Source organism: Musa acuminata, chromosome BXJ3-10 (genome assembly GCF_036884655.1).
Source record: "Musa acuminata AAA Group cultivar baxijiao chromosome BXJ3-10, Cavendish_Baxijiao_AAA, whole genome shotgun sequence".
Taxonomy (NCBI): Eukaryota; Viridiplantae; Streptophyta; class Magnoliopsida; order Zingiberales; family Musaceae; genus Musa; species Musa acuminata.
This window is the reverse complement of record NC_088358.1, coordinates 57501-71663: the sequence shown is the minus strand read 5'-3', so window position 1 is coordinate 71663 and position 14163 is coordinate 57501. Positions and strand designations below refer to the sequence as shown.

The 14163-nt window shown below is 34.1% G+C and overlaps 1 long non-coding RNA gene across 2 annotated transcripts; it reads right to left on the bottom strand.

The window, feature by feature from the left end:
• Positions 1-453: 453 nt before the first annotated feature.
• Positions 454-10067, bottom strand: LOC135651534 (uncharacterized). Of its 2 annotated transcripts, none has more exons than XR_010501863.1 (3): positions 9973-10067; positions 9567-9824; positions 454-707 (listed from the first exon to the last, which is right to left on the bottom strand). It is a non-coding gene; the product is annotated as an uncharacterized LOC135651534 (long non-coding RNA). The 2 variants fall into 2 exon arrangements; XR_010501864.1 differs by having other exon boundaries at positions 9927-10048.
• Between the last annotated feature and the right edge of the window lie 4096 nt (positions 10068-14163).

Sequence of the window (14163 nt, the reverse complement as noted above, 5' to 3'; positions counted from 1 at the left end):
CCAAAAGCAAGCCAAAAGTTCACCGAAAGTTCGTCAAGAATTCACCGGAAGAACGATTGACATACCGAACAAAGATTGCTTAATTAATCCCTTAATAGGATTATCTCTCAATCCTAATTCAATATAAGTTCTAATTATATGACAATTAAGGGCCAATTGAGCCCAAAATAGGGTTGAGTTGGGCCAAATGGAAGGCCCACTCAACCACTTAGAAATAGTGGCATCGCCGAGGGTGGGCGATAGTGTCATGCCCCTCAAATTGATAATATTAAATTTTCATCACAAATCAATCCAAGATCCAAACTAACAATACTAAAAACATTCAAACATCTAACGATCGATAAAACATGTACAATTTATAATCATATAATACATTGCTCGATGATTCATAAAATCTGAAACCAACTAACCGAAATAATAACTGCAACATAAATCCACAAGTATGGGAATATATACAATCAAAAAACCAACGTTTACCATAAATTCATATCATTACACAAATTAAACTTAACATTCCATAATCTTAACCATAAGAAGTCCTTCAAATTTTTACAAACTCATAAGTTTAGATTTACTGTCAACATTTCATTAGACACATAATGTACTCATACAATAAAAACATATCTACTAATAAAGATCTGCCCAAAATCTTCTAGCTATCCACTGCCTCAGCCCAATTTTAATATTTAAGCGAGCGATAAGCTATCCTGAAAAATTTATATAGCAACGGAGTAAACATATAAAGCTCAACAAACGACTAACATATTCATGGCAAAAGAGAACAATTTTCAAACAAATAAGGTATCAAAATGCAACGCAAAATACAAGAATTTATAGATATAATCTCATTGGATACAGAATCACAAATGTCATTTCAATCAAACATATTTGATTCATAATAAATGAAAAAAAAAAATTGGAACATATCAATAACGCCTAGAAGCTCCATCCACCCACATCTAAGTGAAGTTAGAGGAGGCTGGCAGAGCATCACGAGCTCTATGCATAACTCCCTTTATCATTTTTGGCAAAGGTTCATAGTATTCCACAAACACCAGAGTACAAAAAGACAATGTGAACAATAAAATTAGCATATATCGAAAGTACATACGGAACAACAAAACATGCATGTGCCTTTATGAGTTAATACAATGCAAACATAATCTTTCACAATTATATTAAAATTTAAAAGAAAATAAAGACGAGCATACAAAGATTTAGCACATATCGGAAGCACATGCGGAGCAACAAAACATACATGTGCCCATACGAAACAATGCAAATCCTCAAGTACTTGAATTGTTCTTTTAGATTGACCACCAGTCTAAGGGTGATAGACAGTGCTAAACTTTACTTTGGTGCCCATAGAATCTTGTAATCTCCTACATAATATAGAAAGAAATGTGGAGTCTCTATCCAAAATGATCTCCTTCGGAACACCATGAAGTCTTACTATTTCATTAATATACAAATCTGCAAGCCTATCAAGAGAATAAGTCATATTGATTGGTAAGAAATGTGTAGATTTGGTTAACCTATCGACAATGACCCAAATAGCATCATGCTTTCTAGAGGTTCTGGGTAGTCCTGAAATAAAGTCCATTAATGCATTCTCATTTCCATTCAGAAATATCTAAGGGCTATGCCTCCAGGTCTCTGATGTTCTGTTTTGATTTGCTAACATGTCAAACATCTTGAAACATATATTGCAATTTCCTTCTTCATACATTTCCACCAATAATAACTTTGGAGATCTCTATATATTTTCGTGCTACCAAGATGCATAGTATACTTTGAATTGTGACCTTCGTTCAAGATTTGATTCTTGATATCTGGGTCATTTGAAACACATATTCTATCCCCAAATCTCAATAAGCCAAATCTCAATAAGCCATCACCTGAAATTTGAAATTTCAACTTCAATCCCTTTTCAAGTATATTAAATGTGGATCTCATAGTTGTCCTTTAATTTGTTGAATGAGATCAGTTTGCACCTGGATAGAGACCATCAACATTATGAGTCTTGCCCTTTCCTCATTACATTCGAATCATAATTTCTTTCTAATAGCTTCTATTGTTTCACAATCAGACTAGCCATAAAACTTTAAGATTTTTTACTAAGTGCAGCAGCTACAACATTTGCTTTACCTAGGTAATAACGGATGGTACAATCATAATCCTTTAGAAGTTCTATCCATCTTCGCTGTCTCATATTTAACTCCTTCCGTGTAAAAATGTACTTTAAACTCTTGTGATCAATAAAGATATCAAATGTCCACCTATACAAGTAATGTCTCTAAATCTTTAAAGCAAAGATGATTGTTGCCAATTCCAAATCATGAGTCAGATAATTCAATTCATAATTCTTTAACTGCCTTAAAACATAAGCAATTACTTTCCCTTCTTGCATCAAAATACATCCAAGGCCCTTTCTTGAAGCATCAATATAAACTACAAATCCTTCATTACCACTCGGAATAGTGAGAATAGGGGCATTAGTCAATCTTCTTTTTAATTCTTGAAAATTTTGCTCATAATCACCACTCCATTCAAATTTCACATTCTTTTGAGTCAGTTTGGTGAGGGGATGAGCAATTTAAGAAAATCCCTCCATAAATCTCCTATAATAACCTGTCATGCCCAAGAAACTTCTAACTTCTGTTACATTTGTTGCCACTTCCCAATTAACTACTACTTCCACCTTCTTTGGATCAACAAATATGCTCTTTTGGGAAGAAGGCAGTGCCATGGAAGGGGCTACGACTGTGGCAACGACAGCGGCGTTTGGGAAAGAAAAAAAGAATGAACGAGAGTAAGAAAAAAAAGGAACGAGAGTAAGGGAGAGCAAGTGAATATGCCCCTATGTTCTGCATGAGCTGTAGTTGTGGAGGAAGAAAGAAGATTGGTACAGAAAACAAAAACAGGGAAAAATAGAAGGATTCGAGCGTACACCTTTTTTGGATCTTCGGATCAAAATCTTCGAAAGGCAAGTGTTTCGATCCTTTATATTGCAAATGTTTAGATCCTTTCTATTACAAGTGTCCCGCTCTTTTCTCCTACAAATGTCCTAAACCTTTTCTTCTGCAAATGTTTCGATTCTTCCTATTGCAAGTGATGTGATCTTTCCTATTGCAAGTGTTCCAATCCTTCCTATTGCAAGCTTTCTAATCTTTCGTATTGCAAGTGGTCCTAATCTTTCCTTACTACAATTTTATCTCTACATTTGCTTTGAATATAAGGAACTTTGAATTGTTATAATCTTGCATTTAATATATCTCCTATTTAGACATGACTTCTGAGATTCTGACCTTTCTACCTTGTTATGGTTATAACTTTATGCACTGACCTCTGATTTGGACAAAACTTGTTTGATATGAATATATACTCATAAACCTTTCTTTCGATAGCTTATTTTAAGAATTCAAAGTAAGTTTCCTTATCCAAACTTCTATTTCAAATGAGCCTACGAATTCTACAAAACATGGATCGTAATTTCTGACCTTTTGATACTAAACTACATATAACTCCCTATTGAAAACTTTGATTTATTCCAAACTTATTTCATTTTAAACTAAACTCGTAGATCTTTCATTTGATACCTAGATTGAAAGATTTAGAGTCCAAATATCTATCCAGTTTTCTGTTGAAACCGACCTTGTGAATCTTGTAAAATTGAGATTTGTTCTTTGATCTTGAGTTGTTAAATCTATTGTAACTCTTTATTGGAAATTTTGATTCATACGAGACTTGTTTTATCTGAAAATAGATTGAAATATCTTTCCATAATAGCTTTCTTGAATATATTGGAGCACAATTGATATTTAAATCATTTGTTAAATGTACCTCTCGAATTTTGCCAGAAATTGAGCTTTGATCGATTTCGCATATTCCGCTTTTCTTCTTTTGGAAATTGATTTCATTTAGCTTTCTTGTATGCTCTTATCCTATTTCGTAATATTTTGTATCGTAATATTTCGTATAGACACATGCATTTCATTGTCCGTATATATTTATAATATATCCCAATTTATTATTCATAATACCCTTTTGTACTCTGATGTTTATGGGATTATTTAGGCCTTTGCCAAAAATGGTAAAGGGTATATGCTTAGAGCCCACTATCACGGCCTTAGCTAGAATTGCCTAAAGCCTAAAGCGTGAGGCACGACACCCTTACGACCAAAAACGCGAACTTAGCTTGCGTTGCCTAAGTCGCAAGTCACCCTTACGACAAAGACACGAACTTAGCTTGCGTTGCCTAAGTCATGCTTCGCCCTTACGATATTGCTCCGCAAGGATCAGCCCACTTGTAACCTCTCGTAGGTCCCAAAGGACCTGTAAAAAGAGAAAGTTGATTAGTTCGAAAGAACGAGCGACGGACAAGTCCCGACGTCTCGCAAAAAGGGAAAGCTTTACAAGCAATTCAGCGAGCACCTTGCGTGCACAAGAGAAAAGAGAGAGACGAGGAAAACAAAAGCTTTAGAAGATTGAACGAACAGCTGCAAGCCCACAAACAGCCGCTCACCTGATCCCGGGTGCGACAACAAGTTCCCGTCAAGGCAACGTGCGAACTTGCTCGGTTCGATGAGCGATCGCTTTGTAACGTCGTAGCTTGTTCGAACTTACATTTTTACAAGCAAAATGACCCAAAACCAAGAAAAAACATGTTGTCAAGCAGCTATACATGTAGGTGTGAGCGACGAACGATTCATTGAGCGAAGTTATTACGAGTGCGCGATGACCGTTCGTGACACCACACTGCTTTAAATTATGTTTGGTGGTCATTCAAAAAAGGATGGATAATATTACCTTTGAAATCTCACTTCACCTTCTATCTGTTTGATATGAAATTCAAAGCCAACCTAGTACTTGGGGAAGGTGAGAGGACTCGAGTAGGAAAGGACTACCCGTGAATGGAGTCAAAAACTCACGACGGCATAGAACCAGAGTTAAATCTCACATGCACTATACTAAGGTACGACATTTGAGCTTTTGTTTCGTATTTTGTATTGATATGCTCCAAAATGTTTCATTTGCTATTGTTATGTTCCAAAATATTCCATTTGTCATTGATATGCTCCAAAATGTTTCATTTCATTCGTTATTGATATGCTAAATAATATTTTATCTGTTATTGGGATGCTCTAAAATATTTCATATGTCGTTGATATGCTTCGAAACATTTCCTACTCTATTGATATGCTTCAATTACTCTATGCTCCATTTGTTATGAACCAAATATATTTTGAATCTTAGGATTTTATATCTTAGGAGATGATATCCTTGAAAATTCTTGTATTCTGCCTTGCATTATGATATCTTTCTTGTTTAAAACCATTCATTTTGTTCTGAATATGCTTTTTTTACTGAGCTGTTTTTAGCTCACTTCATTGTTATATATTTAAGGTCAACTTGTCACTCTTTTAGATGTTTTGAATTGAGCTGAAGCAGTGAAGAGCGCTATACAAAATTATGGGCAAATCTTATTAGTTATTATGTTATTGTTATATAAGCATAAGCATATTTTATATGTAATAAAATATACCGTATAAATATAAAAGTGTTAGAAGTAATTTATACAATCAGAACTCTAACCATTTATCATATATCATAAGTTTATATCATTGTAAACTAGAACTAGACTTAACATTCAAAAATTTTGAATAAGAGATATCTTATAAAATATCTCTTATTTATAGAAGGTATTTATAGAAAAGTTCAAATAAAATATCTCTTATTTGTTAGTTTGGATCCTATGTGATTTAACAAATATTAGATTGAATATTCATTGAACTTTTCTATATGATTGACTCCTATCGAGCTTGACTCCTATCGAGCTTCGAGCTTCAAAAATCCTCTTCATGGTTCAACATCAGTGCTTAGCCTCTCCTCAGCCTCTCCTTCTATCATGAAGGTAGCAATAGAAACCTTCTTATCATCTAGATAATTTAAAACATCAAATCAAATATTTTCTTTATCTGCATCATCTATTATTCTGCTACCATTAGATCAAGCTCACCACTAAAACTGAAAGGACTAAGAGGACTAAGCTTCTAAGCTTCTTAAACTATTTAATTCCCAACCCAATCTGGTTTGAATTCCACGTTTCATGTGTATCGCATTGCTATGAATTATTCCACCATGATCCGCTATACCATGTCGCTTGTTTATGACATCTTCATTGCATTCGGATCCTTATGGGATGAACTTAAATTGTGATCCCTCTATGTGTGGCCTCTGCCAACATATCACAAGGCCTCTTCCACTTTCGATTATGTCCACTTTTTTAGCAATCGACCTTCGTTCACCCGCTCTCGGGTCACACCTAGACGAAGCATCGCTCTAAGACGATCCATCCATCATCTAGTAGCTCCCGAAGTCCACCAACTTCGTTGAAATTGATGTACCATTTTCTCGGTCCTAGGCCTCTGCCCCTACCAACACAACTTAAATAGAAGAACTATAGCATATTATTCAAGAGTATCCACCGAGTGTCCGTCTCTGAATCCTCTTGCCCCGTGCCCGTGCCAAGGCCTTCTGAACCAAACTTCGCCTCGACAAATTGAGTCACATGAGTTCTTCCGTCAAATGCTTCTTTAAGATAAGGTGCATGTGCCTCCGCTCCATATTTTATCTTCAATGTTCATGATTATTCCAAGGTATTCAAAACTCTCGATACTCGATATTATAGAGTATCAAAACTTTTAATAATTTTGAAAATAGAGTTTGTATTGAAAAAAAATATCTCGATAATGAAAGTAAGAAGATTTTTAAATAGCAAATGCACAAAATATCAAGAAAAAATGATTGACAATATGGTGAAACCGAAGTTTAAACCAAAGGATTGGTTAACCGAAGTTAAAACCAAATGTGGCAACAATTTGAATACATAAATCTTGTCCAATTCAGATTATCAATATAGATTTAATTATAGATATGATAATGTTGAATATATAAGATTTTAATATATTATTTGAATACTAATTGTTTAAACATCATTACACCAAAAAAAGAGTAGTATTTCAACCTGCAAGGTCAATAGAGTTTCTGTATTAAATATTATCATATCTATAATTAAATAATATTGAATACATAAACTCTAATAGAGTTTATCAACAATTGGTAGAAAATAAACCAATTTAACTACTTTATCAACAATTCGATGATGTAACTAGTAGATTAGTGAAGTTATCACTATGATTATGAATTAATATGCTCAAATAGACTTTATTATTGACCAAAGAGTCTAATAATAACTCCATTGTATAATACTAGTATGGCTATAATACGAGTAATATATAACAAAATATATTAATATATGTAACAAAAAAAATCCATTTCAATATTAATATATGTAACAAAATATAATATTATAACAATTAACAATCAGATAAATAATTCCTTCTATCACATAAGAACTTTTTGCAACATTTAATGACATTATGATTCGTTCTAAATAAAAAAATTATGAATCGTTCAAAAAAGATTCATGAGATTATATTAGACTAAAAACTTCTTAACTACCTACTAAGCAACTCTTAACAAGACTTAACTACCCAAAAGTAAGTATTGGTTTTAGGCAAAACCCAAAATATATTATGTCATTTAGTAATAAGTGTGAGTTTAGAGTAGAGAACAAGCATGGGCAAAATGTATATGATATGATTTGAATCTTAAGAACAGAATATTGAATAACATTCCTCGTATAGAAGCAGAGTAACCTAACCTAACCTTAAAAACAAATGATGTAAAATATGAAAAGGTATGTAGTGTGAGAGATGATAAAGCATGGTGAGAGAGATGATAAAGTCAAAAAGCTTCATAAAGACAAATGATAGTAATGAATGAAATATGACAAAAAATGAACACCTTGTAATAAATCTAAATCTAAATAAAAGAACAAAAAATGAAATATGACAAATACAATAAGAGCAGGGAACATTCCTCCCGTAAGTAGCCCTTAACACAAATAATGATGGCCTTTGACATTAATAATAGCTGAGCAAATGATGATGCTACTGCAAAGAAAATAAAAGAGACAAATGGTGGGAGAAAAGAAAAAAAAAAAGATGAAGTCTCACCCCCTTGACGAGTAAGATAGATTTGCTTATTGTGAGGCCAAAACCAATGAAAATCCACAAAGGTGAAGAGTAATTTCGAACAAGCAGTTTAGAAGAATATTGCAATTGACTATATGGCTCAAAATCCACAATATATTATCTACGACATGGCTCAAAAGGCTACCACATTGTATTCACAATGTATTCGAGAAAAATCTTCCAAAAATATGTGAAACAAAATTGCCAACATGGTTGAAAAGCCTACGAATATAAATCTATAACAAGAAGACACTCTACAAAGATAAATGTATACTATACAAATAATAAGAATATTCTTTGTCTCCCATGATCATCATCGAATGTGAAAAGAAGGCACTATAATTTTTCACTTATAGTAATAAATTAGAACACTAAAACACTAAAATAAGAAATCAGAACCATGATCAACATACAACTCAATTAAAAATCAGTACCATGCTTCTTCCAAATGCGGAAGAAGCATATCTATAAAGTACTATACACAATTAATGCTTTATTATGTTAGAGGATTGTACGTTTTCATAGAAAAAGATATCTATAAAGTACGTTTTATGATATTTACAATAGATAGATATTATAAAGTACGCTTTATTTAATATCGTTTTATGATATTTTATAATATCGTTGTATTAAATTTATTTAATATGTAGATCATCAACTCAGTACCATGATATACTTAGTACGAAGCATAGCTACCTGGATGCATTCTTGAAGCCAATATTCTCCCTCACAAGAAGCCAATATTCTATAGATAGTATAGATGCCATACGGTAACAAGACTTAACTACACAAGCCCCTGCACAAGTTCAGAGGGAAAACAATTGGTAATAAGTAGTACCTAATCGGTACTAATCGGTACCAGTTTGCATGATGCTCATCCTGAGCAATCTACACACGTTAGCAGCAGCAACAACACCCTGCAAGGTCAAGGTTTACCTAATTATTACCCACCTAGGACTAGTAGAATTCCCTATATGGAGTTATCGTAGTATAAGCCTATGAGCCCGATATCCGATTCTGACTATCCGCTAGGTTGAGTATCCTTCCTGGGCTATCAACAACATAATTGGAAGAAAACCACCACCAACAAGACGTTACTCGCCCGCAATCTCATAAGGGATCTTTTCTTCTTACTAACTCTCTTGCTCTGCTCTTGACGAGACTCCGGTCTTAGAATGATCTACCCTGGCTAAAAGAAAGAGCGAATCGGTCAAAGCGATCTCCCTTTGTATCAGTAACTGAGGATAAGGATACAAAAATTAAAAATCAACAACAATATTATTACCACGATATTGGTTGGAAAATTTTGGTTCGAAAACCCCAGATACACATAAGAAGTATTATGAATTTGGAGATAATACTTCTTCAAGGTATTACAAAAGATTGTTCCCAAATCAAAGAAAAAAAAAAGTCATTCAATATTAAATCAAATTAAATATTGATCATATTAGAAGAAAAAAAAAATACCTTGTTGTTCCTTCAGGGAGTGAGGGCACAAAGTTGTAAATGGACTTGTGAGGGCACAAAGCTTCCTTCCTCGTTGAGAGGTCACATTCATCCATCCATAACTAGTAAAGTAAAATAGTCTTTCTGTCTGTCATAATATAATTAACATGTTAGTAAAGTAAAGTAGCCAATGGAGCGGGGATGGGTTGCATTTCCCTCCCTTGATGATTTCTATGGTTGATCGATCGGGCATGATCGATCGACGGCGAAGACGATAACCTGTTTAACAAGAAGGGCTAAGAAATAAGAAAGGCAACACAGTATTATCTCTCTATCTACCATGAAGAAGAAGAATGAAAACCCTACACACCATCTCCTTACCTCAAAAGAAGAAGATGATTCCATGGCTAACAATATAGAACCTAACCTGACGCTGATGATTCCATGCCTGGTTCGACTTTCCATCCTTTCCTTCCTTTCTGATTCCATGCCTGGCGGTGAAAAGGGGGGGCGGGCATTAAGGGGGGAGCGGGGGAGCGGGGGAGCGGGGCATTAAGGCGGGAAACAAAATTATGCGCGGGGGAAACAAATATTAGGACTTGGTCCCGGGACGTCCCGTCCCGGCCGGCTCGCGGTGGGCTTAGGGGTTCGTTCGGGGGGGCTTTTGGACTTCCTGGACTGGGGGGGGTGGCATAATAGAAACTTTTTATTTTATTTAAAAAAAAGATTTAAAAAAAAAATAACGAATAACTTAATAAATCAATAACTATCAAACGACTTATTAGTTCGATACAAACGATATGTCGTTGGAAAGGTCTCGAATAGCACAACACAACGAGTAGAGACACACGAATTATCATGAGCATAATTATCGTGGGCATATATTACTATAATGGATATAATAGATTTATATTTATATCGAGCAAAGTAAAAATCGATAACATAATTTTAGAAATTAGTAGCATATTCAAGGAATATGACAGGCCAAACGGAAGAGAAATCGGATGTAGATAGAGAAAGAAAAAAATGATAGAGTAAGGTGAACTTCAAACGAGCATAACTTGACGTAGGATTATCCGTTTGGGATGCACAATACCAATTCGGAAACGGCAGGAAAAGACGAAGATGGTGGCAACATATTTTAATGTGTTGCGGGTCGTTTTGACCTCGAAAAAAGGTCGTTTTGACCCTTAAATTTCAATTTAAAGATTGTTGTGTTTGAAAATTTATTTTGTCATCATTTTATGTCCAAATTCACTTTTTTTTTTGCTCTTTGAGATTTTTCTATCCATATATTATTTATCAAAATTTGATAAGTATACCAAATATTATTGATAAATTAGTCAATTATTATCTATCTCTCGATATCTCGATAAGGCCATGGGTGGGTGTAAAATATCTCGATAAGTATACCTTCTTGCTCGTGTGGACAAGGACGATTACGATTACGATTACGATTGTGGACAATTGGGTGTAAAATAGCTTACTCGAAAAGCTTTTGTATTATGGACAATGACAATTACGATTCAAGAAGGTACGAACGACAGTCATCTCAGATACAATAGATTCTTGCTGTGATTACTTGAACTCTTGTTGTGATTACTTGAACTCTTGTTATGATTCTTGTATCAAGGGTTACAATAATCTCAATAATCTCGATAAGTATACCTTCTTGCTCGTGTGGACAAGGACGATTACGATTCTTGTAAATATGAACTCTCTTGTTACTTGAATTTTATATTTATTATTCTCAATAATCTTATATTTATTATTTTCACGTATTATTTGATTATGAATTCTTTATTTATATTATAATAGGAAGGATGTAATGCTAAAAAATATGAGATAAATATTCGGAGAGAAAAAAAATTATTTATGGGTATTATTTATGACAATGCAATCAATTGCTGACATGACGAAGTCATGATGCAGATGAGAATGTGAACTGAGATGAGAATGTGAGATCATCTGAGTAATGATGCAGATGAGAATGTGAGATCATCTGAGTGAGATCATCTGAGTAATGATGCAGATGAGAATGTGAGATCATCTGAGTGAGATCATCTGAGTAATGATGCGAAGAGAATGTGAGATCATCTGAGTGAGATCATCTGAGTAATGATGCGAAGAGAAGATGAACTGAGATCATCTGATTATATTATATTATATATTTTATGTAATAAGATACATTACACATGACAATGTAATATTATCATATTATCATATTTTATCTTTTGTGTTAAGATAATATAACATAATTTTTAACATTATGTAACACATAACACAACACAACACATGACAGACACACACGCATATATCACATGACACATAACACAACTCATGACACATGATACACATGATACATGACACAACTCATAACACATGATACATGATACACATATCACATGACACAACTCATACACATATCACATGACACAACTACATACAACTCATAACACATGATACATGACACAACTCATACACATGATACACATGATACATGACACAACTCATAACACATGATACATGATACACATATCACATGACACAACTCATACACATATCACATGACACAACTACATACAACTCATAACACATGATACATGACACAACTCATACACATGATACACATGATACATGATACACAACTCATACACATGATACATGACACATCTCATGCTCATGACACATCTCATACTCATGTGACACATAACACACATATCACATGACACATGACACATGACACATGACACATGACACATGACACATGATACATGACACAACTCATAACACATGAGTCATGACACAACTCATACACAACTCATAACACATGAGTCATGACACAACTCATACACATGACTCATAACAAAACTCATGACACATAACACACATATCACACATAACACACATGACACATAACACACATATCACATGACACATAACACACATATCACATGACACATGACACATGACACATGACACATGATACATGACACAACTCATAACACATGAGTCATGACACAACTCATACACATGACTCATAACACATGAGTCATGACACAACTCATACACATGACTCATAACAAAACTCATGACACATAACACACGACACATAACACACATATCACATGACTCATAACACACATATCACACATGACACATAACACACATATCACATGACACAACTCATAACACATGAGTCATGACACAACTCATACACATGACTCATAACAAAACTCATGACACATAACACAGATATCACATGACTCATAACACACATATCACACATAACACACATATCACACATAACACACATATCACATGACTCATAACACACATATGACACATATCACACATGACACATAACACACATATCACATGACACATGATACATGACACATGATACATGACACATGATACATGACACATGATACATGACACATGATACAACATGATACATGACACATGATACATGACACATGATACATGACACATGATACAACATGATACATGACACATGATACAACATGATACATGACACATGATACATGACACATGACACATGATACATGACACATGATACATGACACATGATACAACATGATACATGACACATGATACATGACACATGATACAACATGATACATGACACATGATACATGACACATGATACATGACACATGATACAACATGATACATGACACATGATACATGACACATGATACATGACACATGATACATGACACATGATACATGACACATGATACAACATGATACATGACACATGATACATGACACATGATACATGACACATGATACATGACACATGATACAACATGATACATGACACATGATACATGACACATGATACAACATGATACATGACACATGATACATGACACATGATACATGACACATGATACATGACACATGATACAACATGATACATGACACATGATACATGACACATGATACAACATGATACATGACACATGATACATGACACATGATACATGACACATGATACAACATGATACATGACACATGATACATGACACATGATACAACATGATACATGATACATGACACATGATACATGACACATGATACATGACACATGATACAACATGATACATGACACATGATACATGACACATGATACACATGATACATGACACATGATACATGACACATGATACATGACACATGATACAACATGATACATGACACATGATACATGACACATGATACATGACACATGATACAACATGATACATGACACATGATACAACATGATACATGACACATGATACATGACACATGACACATGATACATGACACATGATACATGACACATGATACAACATGATACATGACACATGATACATGACACATGATACAACATGATACATGACACATGATACAACATGATACATGACACATGATACATGACACATGATACATGACACATGATACATGACACATGATACAACATGATACATGACACATGATACATGACACATGATACATGACACATGATACATGACACATGATACATGACACATGATACATGACACATGATACAACATGATACATGACACATGATACATGACACATG